Below are 13132 nucleotides of genomic sequence, written 5' to 3'. Positions count from 1 at the left end.
CATGAGCTAGTAAGAAAATATATGGGACCACCAAGGACAGAGAACTCCAGTGTCCTGAAAGATGTAGAAAGATTTCCTCAAGATGCATCATTGAAGAGAAACATTGATTAGCCCACATTTAGACACTAAATGATAAGGCCTTCAGTATGAATTTCTGTGAGGATAAGACAGATGTTGCTTACTTTATAACTTTAACCTGGGTTTTAATCACTTTGGTTTGAGAAGCCACATACACATAAAGCCACATAAGTTGTCATCAGCGAAGAGTTGTTACTGAGGGGTGCCTGGGTGGCTCAATCAGTTAAGCCTCTGACTCTTGGTGTTGGTTCAGGTCATGACCTCAGGGTCATGGGATCAAACCCCATACTGGGCTCCAGGTTCAACAAGGAGTCTGAAGTTCAGGAGCCTCTCCTGCTCCCTCTGTCCCTCCACCCCCTGCTTGTAATCTCTCTCAAAAAAGAAAAAAAGAAAGAAAAGGATAAAGAAACATTACTAAAATAAAACATAGGTATCTCTGTAGGTTCTATGAGGACCATTATCTGTCCTAGTCGTGACCCTTTTCTGAGTGTTGGTGATACAGCAATGCATGCATGAAACTGTGATGGGCACCCCATGAGGCAGGAAGCTCAGGTTCACCAGCAGCTAGAGCATGAATTGTAACCTGTTCGCCCCTCAGTCTGTCAGGAACCTCATGGTTTTTCCTCATGTCAGCTTCTCCCTGTACAACACTTTCTTCTTTTCCTCCCACAGACTGACTGCATGTAATTGAACATGGTCTGTATTCCGCCAGGAGAAGCCCCAGATGAAAAACATTTACAATGTCTGTGTTCCAGATGCACCTTGGTCTTATTGGCTCAGCTTAAGCCAGGTGCCCCCAAAAGGGATAAGGGAGGCAAATTACTCCATAAATACTACCCCTAAGATTAGCTTTGCTAGTGTGATTAAGCAGAAATGCTTGAAAATGTGGTATATTTAGGGAACTATTCCAGGGGTTCCATTCACATTATTTTAATTCTTAAAAAAACACCCTCAAAATCAACTCAAATTATTTCCTTTCTACAGATGCGAACATTAAATTTCAGAGGTGCTAAGGAATAAACAAGCCACTAGGGATAGAGATAGCAGGTGCTTTTTGCACTAAGACAGCCTGCTTCGACTTTCAGCAACATTGTCAGTATTCCTTAGCAGGATCTTGTATCAGTCAGCAAGTAAGACTGTTGAAACACACACCATGATTTATGCCTTGAGCCTCCTCTGAGCTCTAAGTTTATGTAGATTACTTGTGCAGCAATTAGTCCTGTGTGCATCACTTTCACTAGAGTAAATATTCCTTTAATATGGCAGGACTTGGAACCTTTTGTTTTTCTGCTCTTCATGTAGATTTATCTTTTATAGTATTAATGTGCGAAAAGTAAAAGTGTGTTCATGGAAGTGCAGATATTTCCGAAGATAGGTTTCTGGTCAAGTGCATTGCCTTTTGTACTTTTGGTACACTTCCAATTATAAGATAAGTAAGTCCTGGAGATAAAATCTATAGCAGATAACAATACCGAATTGCATAGTTGAAAGTTGCTAAGAGAGCAGATCTTAAATTTTTTTAAAAATTATTTATTTATTTATCTGACAGACAGAGATCACAAGCAGGCAGAGAGAGAGAAGGAAGCAGGCTCCCCACCGAGCAGAGAGCCCGATGCGGGGCTCGATCCCAGGACCCTGGGATCGTGACCTGAGCCGCAGGCAGAGGCCTTAACCCACTGAGCCACCCAGGCGCCCCTCTTAAGTTTTTCATTACAAGGGAAAATATGTAATTATGTGTGGTGATGGATGTTAACTAGACTTATTTTGGTAATTATTTTGCAGTACATACATCTATCAAATCCTAAATGTTGTGCATCTAAAACTAATGCAATGTCCATTATATCTCAATAAAACACACATAAATGTTGAACATATAGTCAACATATCTTTGTCATTAGGAAGAAAATCTGAAAAAATACATAATTTATTTTTTAAAGTGTTGTCATTTGACTAAGTCTCTTTTCATTTGTTTTTCTTTGAAAGAAAGAAGGGATGGCCAGCCAAGTGTGATGTGTTTTTGATTTTCATTAAATGCTTGTGGAGGGTGGAGTGGGCGCTGCCTAAAAATTCACAGCCTCTGAGTGTGCAGATAAGCAGAGAGAGAAAGGATGACTTTAACATCCCTTGGAGAAAAAGAGCCATAGTTGATGGGGAAAAAAAATTAGTCATCTTAATTATTCAAACATACAAAAGCCAGCCTCTTCTTGGGAGTCTGTATAGACCTGTGTTTACTATGATTTTTAGTATTTGCACTTCAAATTTTTTGTTTTATGTTTTTTCAAAGTCTCCCAAAATTATGATAATGATAATATTTGCTACACATTTACTCTGTTCTAAGCACCATGCTAAGTACTTCAGAGGCATCATCCCACTCTTACTAGCTAGAGGTATAATTGTTCCCATTTTGTATCCGAGGAAGCTGAAACTCAGAGGCATGAAATGATTTGCCCTGGATTGAGTGACAAAGTGACAAAGTTAGGATCTGTATCCAAAGAGTTTGAATCTACAGCTACTAGTATCAATGACTATATTTCCATATAGCCTTCTCCAAGCTGAGACATCTGTTGACACAAAGTATTCACCCTATATTGAGTCCAGTCTGAGAGACTCCCATGGCTTTCACTCTGGCCCACCATGTTTCATTTCTCTTTGCTGTCGGCAAAAATATAGTTCCCTATGTCTCACCGCTCAGCTCACACTTTATAGCTCAGCTAAACACTTTGAACATCCCTGCCTTTTCTCCCCTGCCATGGCCCCCCTAAATTTTTGACCATGTAGCTTATCATGGCTATCATTGACAATAGCAGACCTGTGCCTATCATTGTAGGATTATTTAGATAAACCATGGTTCATCTGCAGAAGAGATATGTACATAGCCACTAAAGAGTATATAATAGAAGAATTGACCTGGAAACTATTACACACTATGCTTTCAAGTAATAAAATATTCTCTATTACCCCTTTTGGTAAAGAAATATTTTAAAAAGTTATCATTGGTAACTTTTACCTAGTAGAATTGCGCATGTGTGTTTTTGCTTGAAATTTTCTACAAAGAGTTTATATTGTCTCTGTGTCAGGAAAAAGTTCTATCTATCTAAAAATCGTGGGAAATATTCAGTATTAAAACCAATTCGACTCCTTTTCCTTGATCTTTGGCAGGTAGCCAGGATTCCTCTCTAATCCAAACCCGTACAGCACCTGGTCCCTCTGCTATGAATATGACGTGTAGAGTGACTTGCCTTATGATTACTGTGTATTGATGTTTAACTCTACAAAGTGGTCAGAAGAATGCTTTGTACATGCTGTTCCTAACCCCAGAACCAAACAAGAATATTGAAATTTCAGCTAGGAATTACAGTTCAGGGCTCCCTGCTTCTTGCTTAACCTCAGGCATTTACCAAACTCTGTCTGTCACATAGTTCTTTCACATAAGTATTAAATATATACATATATAGCTTATATTTGTAAGTATATGTAACATACTGGGGTGTGGCAAGCCTTATCAGGACAGCTCCTTAGTCCAGGAATAATTTATAATTTCAACAGTATGGAGTAAAAAAAAACTTAAATGATGAGGATCTGAAGAAGAGAAATGCTTAGGGCCATTATTATATGTCTTGACCCTTCAGAGCCCTGGAGACCCTTTCCCCAACAACTCCACATTTCCCTGGGGAATATCATAGACTTCCCCTGAGATTCAGTTTGAAAAAAAGTATTTGTTACCTATAATCTCCACAATGTTTTTGAAAATACTGGACTATAGAAATAACTTGAAGAATGGAAAATAGAAATTTTCAAATGGGGTGGGGGTAGGGAGCTGTATGTGGAGGTTAAAAGATTGTCCTGAGTCACCTCCTAACAGAAATCATAGAAATCTACTGGCACCAGTTCAAGCCACTGAATTTTGAATTCCTAGAACACTTGACATATTTTTGGTATCTCACTTTGCTGACAAAATATCTTTTATATGTCACAATATTGAAAATTATTTCATATATTTTTAAAATGCCAACTATGTACTAGCTGCTGTTGATAACCGGTGAGCCAAACATTTAAGGTTCTTGACTTTATGGAACTTGTGGTTTAGTGAGAGAAAGACATGAACCCAATAATCCCATGGATAGACATCCAGCTGCAAGTACTACAGAAGAGAATTACATGGTACAATAAAAGAGGTTTTTACCTAACCCAGGCTTGTGGAAAACTCCTTGAGGAAGTGAACATTGAACTAGTCTGTGGAAAACTAAGAGGACTTCATTAAAAGGGTGAGAGAGAAAGGGATCCAGGTGATATGGAAATCACAGCACAAAAGCCCAGGGCAGGGAGAAGCAAGAGCTTGTAAGGGATAGAGAAGAAAGAAGCAGTCCAGCTATAGGACAGGGAATACGGGAAAATGGGAGCAGCAGATGCCAAGGGGCAGCCTTGCAATCAGTGGAGAATTCACTTTTACTCTCATCTTGAGAACAACAGAAATAACGGACGGTTTTAATAAGAAGGTGATAGGACCAGCCTTTCCTTTCAAAGGAAAGGAAAAGTCTGTTCTCCAATGAGAACAGACTGGGGGAAGACAAGGAGAAAGACGGGTAATCATTTAGGAGGCTATTATAAAGTCCCATGTGAGAAGTGACACCTTGACCAGGGTGATGGGGGAGGTGAAACTAAGTTGATGGATTCTAGAAGTATTTAAGAGGTTAAATAACAGGGCTGGGTGATGCTTTCCGTATGGGGAAGAGGAAGAGAGAGGTGTTGCAGGTGACTCCAGAATGCTGTCTTGTGGAAAGTGGAGAACATGGGAGGGAAAACAAGATTAAGGTCTTAAGAATTATGTATTTCAGATTTAGACATGTTCTACTGTAGAAGACATACAAATTTAGACATGTTCTACTGGAGAAGACATACAGATATCTATATACCTATCAGTATCTATACATAGATAGCTAGAGATACATAAATATACACAGAGATCTCTGGAGCTCAGGGAGAATTACAGACAACATTGTGTGGGTCACTGCATAGAGGTGGCACTTCACACTAATGAAGTTCTCTAGAAGAGATGTTAAAGTGAAGGAGAAGGGCTGGCAGTCAAACTGAACCATGAAGAGCTCCGCCATAATGACCGGGTGGGAGTAGATGACCCCAAAAAGAGAGAGAAAGTAAGTGTCTAGAAAAGAGACAGAAAACTGGGAGACAATGATCCTAAAAACCAATGGAAAATGAGTGTTTTGGGGAGTAGCTGACAGACTCAACTGCTGTTCAGAAGTAGGGAACACAAAGACTGAAAATTGTTTCTCAGATCCCAGCGACATCAGAGCTCATTACTGCCTTAGGTAAAAACCACTCATGGAAAATGATGGAGGCAGAGATGAAGTTTAGTGAAAAAGGAGTAAATAGAAGATGGATGAGTAATAAAATAGCAGTTAGAGGCAGGTCTTTAGGAAACATGGCTATGGCAGGGAGGAGTGTGGTAAGGCTGTAACTAGAGAGAGATTTTTATCTTGTTTTTGTTTGTTTGTTTGTTTGTTTGTTTTTATCTGGTTTTGGTTTTCTTAATGAGAAAAACCAATGGGACGGATCCAGATGAGAGGACAGATTGCAAGTACGCATAAAAGAAGAGATTATCTGTAATGTAAAGAATAATATTTCATTAGCATATGATTCTTAAAAAGGCAGGGATAGTTACCTAATTTGCCTACAGATCTTTAGAACTGAAAATATTGCCTTGTTCACAGTATATACTAAATAAACAGTGAGGGAAAGAGATGGATCTGTAAGATACCTTAGGAATGGGCTAGGAAGGTATTCAAAGCACATGTGGAAGGATTAGCCTTTTGAGGAAGAGGAAGACTTATAATAAAAAGGAAAATGGGGGCAGATCTAGGACTATTTCTGTGTTTTGTGAAGTTTCCAATTCATAAGTTCTGTTTTCTCATAACGTAGGTCATGATGTTGGGGTTCAGAATGCAATGAGGGAAAGAAGAGAGGACTTTAGTTAGAAGGAGAGAATTTTGGGGGGTGCCTGGGTGACTTAGTCTGTGGAGCATCCAACTCTTAGTTTTGGCTCAGGTCATTTTCTTAGGGTCCTGAGAATGAGCTGGCATTAGGCTCCGAGCTGCCTGAGTTTCTCTCTCCCTCTGCCCCTCCTTCCACTCTAAATAAATAAATAATTAACTAATAAAATCTTTTTTTTTTTTAAAGGAGAGAATGTTTGCAAGGGTCATTGATGATTGTGTAAGAGATATATACTGGATCAGGATGGTCATAGTGAAGGGATCCTTGAGGTTGGTGATCATGAATTCATGGTGGAGCCTATCTCCACTTCTGTGACTTTCTCCAGCAGAGCCCAGGTGCTTATCAGAAGCAGATCATGGAGACAGAAGATGGTTTGCTTATTCCAGGGCAGGCAGGGAACCACAGGGCATAATGGGAAAACATTTCAAATTTCTTTCCGAATTATTCAGACAACTCTTTGTTCTCAATCTGCTGTCACTTTGTCACTGTCCAAAAGTGGAAACTAAATGATTGTAACTACTTATATAAATAGGCATAAAATAGTTGAATTGGATAACTCAGCACAGGCCCCCTGTAATAAAAGGACTTCTAGTCATAGAGAAGATAAAATAAGCAAATATAAATAGGGCTTCCTAGTAAAGGAGTAATGGAGGAGACTTTTTAAGCAATAATACTCAGTCCAAGCAACAGCAGTGACAACCACAAAATGTCCCTGTGTGAAGTACCAGAAGGCCTGGTATCCTCCTTCAGGTAAACGGATTTCATGATAGACATTTTTGGCATTTGATAACAGATGTACTTGCATATCCACTCAAATGGTTAATATTTTTCTACTGCTCTGTTGTTTCTCTGAGTGGTTTTTCTGAGAATAGAGTCCATGAGAAATAAATAAGAATTTTGCTTAAATAAAAGCAGATTGTGTGATTAAGTTTAGGAAACTGGCTTGCACGGAACTGGAGAAGCTTTTCAACACAGCACCTTTCATACATAAACATATGCCGTGCATGTCCAAATTCTGATTAGAGTTTACAGATTTTCTAGGATTATTTGTGTAGGAGAACCTCTGTATGTGAAGCCACTTATGATGATTATTGTAAAATATTGCTTTACAGAAGTAACTCCACCTTTTCATATGGGAATTCATTATGACGCAAATCAGACTATATATTTTTTCTTCTATAAACCTGAATTCCCCATGCTATAACTTCAATTAGAGTTTCGTGAGTGTGGCCCCCGGTTACTTGTATCAGCATCCTGTAGCTCCTTGTTAAAAGTGCAGATTTTTATTCCTTCACCCAGAACAAAATAATCTCTGAGATAGAGCCCAAGAATCTACTTTAAGCAAGTGCCCAATTATCATGTAGAAGTCTGAGAACTGAAGATTTAAGTCTACTTCCTCTTAATGGTTGTCATCCTCTGTATAATCAACTTTGGAATACTTGGAGGCTGATATGAAGTCTCTTTGTGCTTCTTAAAGGCTACCTGGGAGCCCAGACTTTCATATATAGCATCTGACATGAGATCTGGCTTTATCGTTCTCCTTCTCCAGTTTGCTTTTAATACTTCACTGGTAATATGAAGTCTTCTTAAGTAGAATGTGCTAGAAACTTTATGTACAAATTTTCCTGCTATTAGAAAACAGTTCCATTTATGCTCATACCAATAAGGTGAGAGAGAAGTTATCTAAAGAATTGTATCCATTCTTGGGGCGCCTGGGTGGCTCAGTGGGTTAAAGCCTCTGCCTTTGGCTCAAGTCCTGGTCTCAGGGACCTGAGATCAAGACTCGCATTGGGCTTTCTGCCCAATAAGGAGTCTGCTTCCCTTTCTCTTTCTGCCTGCCTCTCTGCCTACTTGTGATCTCTCTCTCTCTCTCAAATAAATAAATAAAATCTTAAAAAAAAAAAAAAAGAATTGTATCCATTCAAAAATCTAGACTGGTTTGTTTGATAAGCAAACAGACAACAAGCAAGCTTTTTTCATCCTTCCTCAGATAGAATAAAAATGACTAAATTAACCATAATATGGTGTAAGTAGCTCACTCTGGTTTACCTATATAAATGGAGTTAAAACGGGATTAAATTTCAGAGTTTTCTGTTAACCAAGGAATTCAGTGAATGAGGTGTTCTAGTTGATTAAAATTCTCATCAGTTGAGAGAAGTATTTAAAATACCACAATTTTAAATACTATAAAATCCCTTTCACATTAAAATTGTATTAAAATCCAATAGCTCTTAATGACTCAGAGTAGAATTCAAGCTATTTTATGGATACTGATAAGTTCTTCCATTATCACTGCATTTTTAATTTCTGTTTCATAAAATCCCTTGTAATTTGAAATCTAGACCAACACACCAGAATGAAAAACCAACAAAATTTGGATTTTTGTTCTTATTCTGACACCAACATACAAATCTTTAATCCCCCTCAGGTCTCAATATCTAGGACTGTCAGATGGGATCACTTACTAGGGTGTATTTCGGTTCCCTGCTAGTTTAAAATTCTAATTTCACTAGGTTTCTGTCTTGTACACACTCCAGGGCACCTGCATACCTACATGCACACACAGGAACACACTTGGAATTTAAACACACCAGGCCGAGAAGCACCGCATGTGTGTAATTTCACTCTACTGAAGACGTGAAAGACAGTCCCCATTACATTTATCTGTATATGTTAAAATTCTCACTTCCCGTCAGCAATGAAAAGTAAAGGTTGCTTTTCCTTCCACTGACTGTGGTCAAGTGTCAAACTAAGCTGATAAAGAAGATAAGAGATTCCATAGAAAGGACAGCAACTTGCTTTCCAGTGTGTGCCTCGGCCGCCTTGACAATCTCAGTGATTAGGGCGAGGGCTGCACGCTGAGAACGTCTGCATGGTACTGATGACTATTTGGAATGCAGCGTCCCCATTGAAGCCCTAACAACTACACGTCTACACAGCTTGTCTCAATAGCTGCAGCCACGCAGGAGCCACGGCGCTGATGCAGTGTCTCTTGTCACTAGCATGTGCCATTGTGAGCAGGGCTGCCGCACACGGCCTGTCTGCTCACTCACAATAGCTCTCACTCCCTGGGGAACACGGAGGCAGACAGCAGCTTTTCTCCCCTTTTCAACAGACACTGTCGGGGTCTGTTACTTATTATCTTTGGAAGAAAGGACACAGGTTTGCGCAGGCAACTTGAGCTTGTATCAACTCTGAGATCAGAGAAGATGAGGTAGGTCCCTGAGACCCTTCTACAAGACAAACTTTACTGTTGTTGTTGCTGATAAAAGCAAGATTCACAAACACTCAACAACTTGGCTGCTTTTTTCATTTTTACTAGCATCTTCATGACCATCTTTTCTGCAGAGAAGAGAAGGGCTGCTTGGAGGAGCTGGGAAGCCACTGGATAGGAGGGGTATTTAGAAAGAGAGAGAGAGAAAGCTTGCTTCCTGGACCCCACAAAGAGTTACAATCTGAGAGACATCCCTTAATCTCTAACAACACAACATGGGGCGACATTTACCATAACAGACTTCCTTATTTGCATCAGCCAGTTGACTTCCATGGAGTAATCATAGTATTTGTTTTTATTATATTATTTTTTATTATGTGCAGTTAGCCAACATATAGTACATCATTACTTTTTTATATAGTGTTCAATGATTCATTAGTCGCATATAACACCCAGTACAGAACATGGCACAAAAGAAGGAGTCTGGGTCTGGACTCTCAGGGACCTGGGTTTGAATCTTAGTTTTGATGCTGGACAGCCTGTCCTTATGGTAATAGGAATATGGCTTTAACATCCCTGCCACCTAGTTTCCTTGTCTGGGGGATAAAGACTTCCCATCAGATTATCTCTAAAATTTCTAAAAGAAAATTCATGAAATTTTAAGAAAATTTAGTTCTAAGATATATTAAGCTTATTTTAATTCTGTGGTCTAATGGAGCTGTAAGTATCTAATGCTTTAAATTAATACTGATTTACTCAGGCAAACTAGAAGCCCTTCAATTTACTTACACTTTCCAACCAAATATCCATGCATCTAAAGAGAAAAACTGTGTTTCAGCAGGGCCACCTAGGAGCTAGAATAAAAACCAGCTGTAGCACAATGTTCCCAAGGACTGGCCTTGGTAAAAGCTCTGAATGTGTCTGTTCATGATGAAAACCAAAGGGAAAACTGAAATGTTATATTTCCCTTTCATTGGGTGGAAACTAGTAATATATGGAATAAAATAAAGGCAGCAACCCAGAGTCTTTCTTCTTCTTTAACCAGAGCATCTGTGCGGACATTGTGGAGCCACCAAGACTGGGTTCCCCAAACCCATTAGGCAAAAATTCATTTTGTCTTGAGCAGCAGAGCACCCAGTGAAAAAGAGTGACTAACACAGTGGGTACAATGTGCTACAGACAGACACGCGATCACTGATAGCCCTTGGACATGATCCCACGGCCGATTACACTTCCTAAGTACCGTCCAGAATTTATCCTAGTTTGTGCTCTGCTAATGGCATGTTTATCGTGTGGAATCAATCCCAGCTCTCATTTATCTCCTAATTTTTTTTTTCAACCAAAATAAACACTTACCGGCATTATTATAAAACAAGATTCAGCTTTACCGTGGAGCCGAGAAAGCTGAGTCTGTACCTAGAGAGGCTGAAATACTGGGAATTCTCCTGTGCATCGAATCACAGTTTCTCCTAACACACCAGCCACCAGCCCACCCTCTCCTGAAAGAGACCATTGGAACATTGCATTCAGTCCCCCAGTAGATACGCAAAGCCAAATGCTAACTCCTTCTTCACTGGAACAGAAATGCCGTTACTTTCCTAAATGTATCTCAGATATTATTTTTTGGAACATACAAACATTTGCCACACATCTACAGTTCAACTTTCCTATCATTTCCTATCACTCAGGCTTACTCATTCAACTGATTTAAATTTCACATCTAAGTTTCATTCATCCACTTCTCAGATAATTGACATTGCGTATTGCTAGGAATCTGCGGGCCCAAATCATCCCATTCTCTCTGCAAATTCTAAGCTGGTTTGCAAACAGGTACAGCAATCATTGGGGAGTAAAATGTGATGTTACCTTTTTTTTTTTTTTAAAGAGTTTATTTAAGCAGGCAGAGAGAGGGGGGCAGGCAGAGAGAGGGGGGTGGGGGAGGCAGGCTTCCTGCAAGCAGGGAGCCCGATGCGGGGCTTGATGTGGGGCTCGATCCCAGGAGTCTGGGATCATGACCTGAGCTGAAGGCAGAGGCTTTAACCCACTGAGCCACCCAGGTGCCTCATGATGTTACCTTTACTGAAGACAAGATAAGCTGAAAATTGTGGCCTGAACCCAGCAAAGTTAGATATCTCAATCCCTGTCCCTTAAATTAAACTCATTTAATGAGTTATGGGCAGAGAAGCAGAATTCCAGTCCTCTACTACATTGGGAGGGATGTAAAATGTGCCTGCATTGCTTATCTATTTATCGCAATTTTATATACCTTGCAGAAGTGTACCTCCTACCAATCATCAATCTTAAACTGAGTTTAACTTTGACTCTTATATTCTTCTCTAGATTAGATTGCCTTGTGTATTTCATTGTGTCAAATCAATAGCAAGCACTGAAGAGTTATCCTGTAAAAATATAAAGGATATTTGGAGAATAATAATGGAATCTGCACAAATAGGCGAGAATAAGATTTATTAGCCACAGAGTTGTAACCAGGTTCACAGTTTGAAGAAAAGATCCAGAAAAATGTGGAGGAAAAAAAGTGAACAAAGCTATGTTTGAAGCTACAGCTGTTTCAACTTTGTGTATAGCATTCTGGAAAGATGCCAAAAGTTCAAGTGTCTTCAAGGGAAAAAAAAAAAAACTACTAGATTTCCAAAAATTATAATAATAATTAAGAAAGTCTTTGAGTAGTAGTAGAAATTGACATTCACCCCCCCATTTACAACCTAATCCCAATGATATGCTGAGAAACCACCAAAGTGACCCATCAAAACCTTGTAAGAATTTAAAAATACCCTATTTAAGATCCTCCTTGTTATGAAACATATAGTTACATAGAATTTTTGATTCAAAGTTCTTTCATGTCTATTATTTCTCCTTATTCCCGCAATTACCCAATAAGGTAGAAGAGCAGCAAGGTGAAGGCTATGACATTCCTGCGTATTTATTCCCTTCTTCCATTGTTAGATGGACTCACAGCAATCTAAAATGAAGACCCATTTCCTACATTTCCTGGAGCCAGATATGCCCATGTGACTAAGGCCTGACCAATGTAGTGTGTCCAGTTTCTGGGAAGTGTCCTTAGATGCCATCATCTAGTCTTCTCCTTCCCTCCCTTCTTTCTTGCTGACTGGACAGCAAATGAAATGTTTGGTGCTCAGGCAGCTGTTTTACCTACAACATGACTTTAGGATCAAACATCACATAACACAGAGTCACAAGACAGAACATCAAGCAGCTTTTACAAAAGCTTAGAACTGCTTATTCTCTGGGCTTTTGCAGGAGAGAAATAAATTGAGCCATTTTTGTGTGTGTTTTCTGTCAACATGAACCAAATCTCACTTAATATAGATAGAGAGCTTGCAATCCTAAGTGATAATACAAAGTATATGATGTACGTTTTGTAACATTCCAATGAGACCTCTGGCTGGTACCCATAATCAAATTCACTAATATTTTTGCAGCCACATATCAGAATACTTATACCAAATGGGATAAATAAAACCACAAACGGGTTCTCATCATTTCATGTCTGATTTTGCATCAGGTTTGTTCAAGATCTACCAAATGAGTATCAAAAACCTTTTAATTTTCAGAGATTGGAAGACTTTAGTATTGTGGCAAAAAGACCATATTATCTCCTTTTTACGGTGAGTGGGCTAAGGTGTAAGAGATTAAGTAAATTGCTTACTGCTACACAGTGAGATAAAAGTTAGTGTTAAAATTTCCTAACTCAATTACACGTCGTTTTCATTATATGATACCCATTTCTATTTTCTCCCAACGTCTTTATTCATATATTTATACATTTAAAAAATATATGGACTGAACATA

This window comes from Meles meles, chromosome 13 (genome assembly GCF_922984935.1).
Source record: "Meles meles chromosome 13, mMelMel3.1 paternal haplotype, whole genome shotgun sequence".
Lineage (NCBI taxonomy): Eukaryota > Metazoa > Chordata > Mammalia > Carnivora > Mustelidae > Meles > Meles meles.
Note: the sequence above shows the minus strand (reverse complement) of the source record.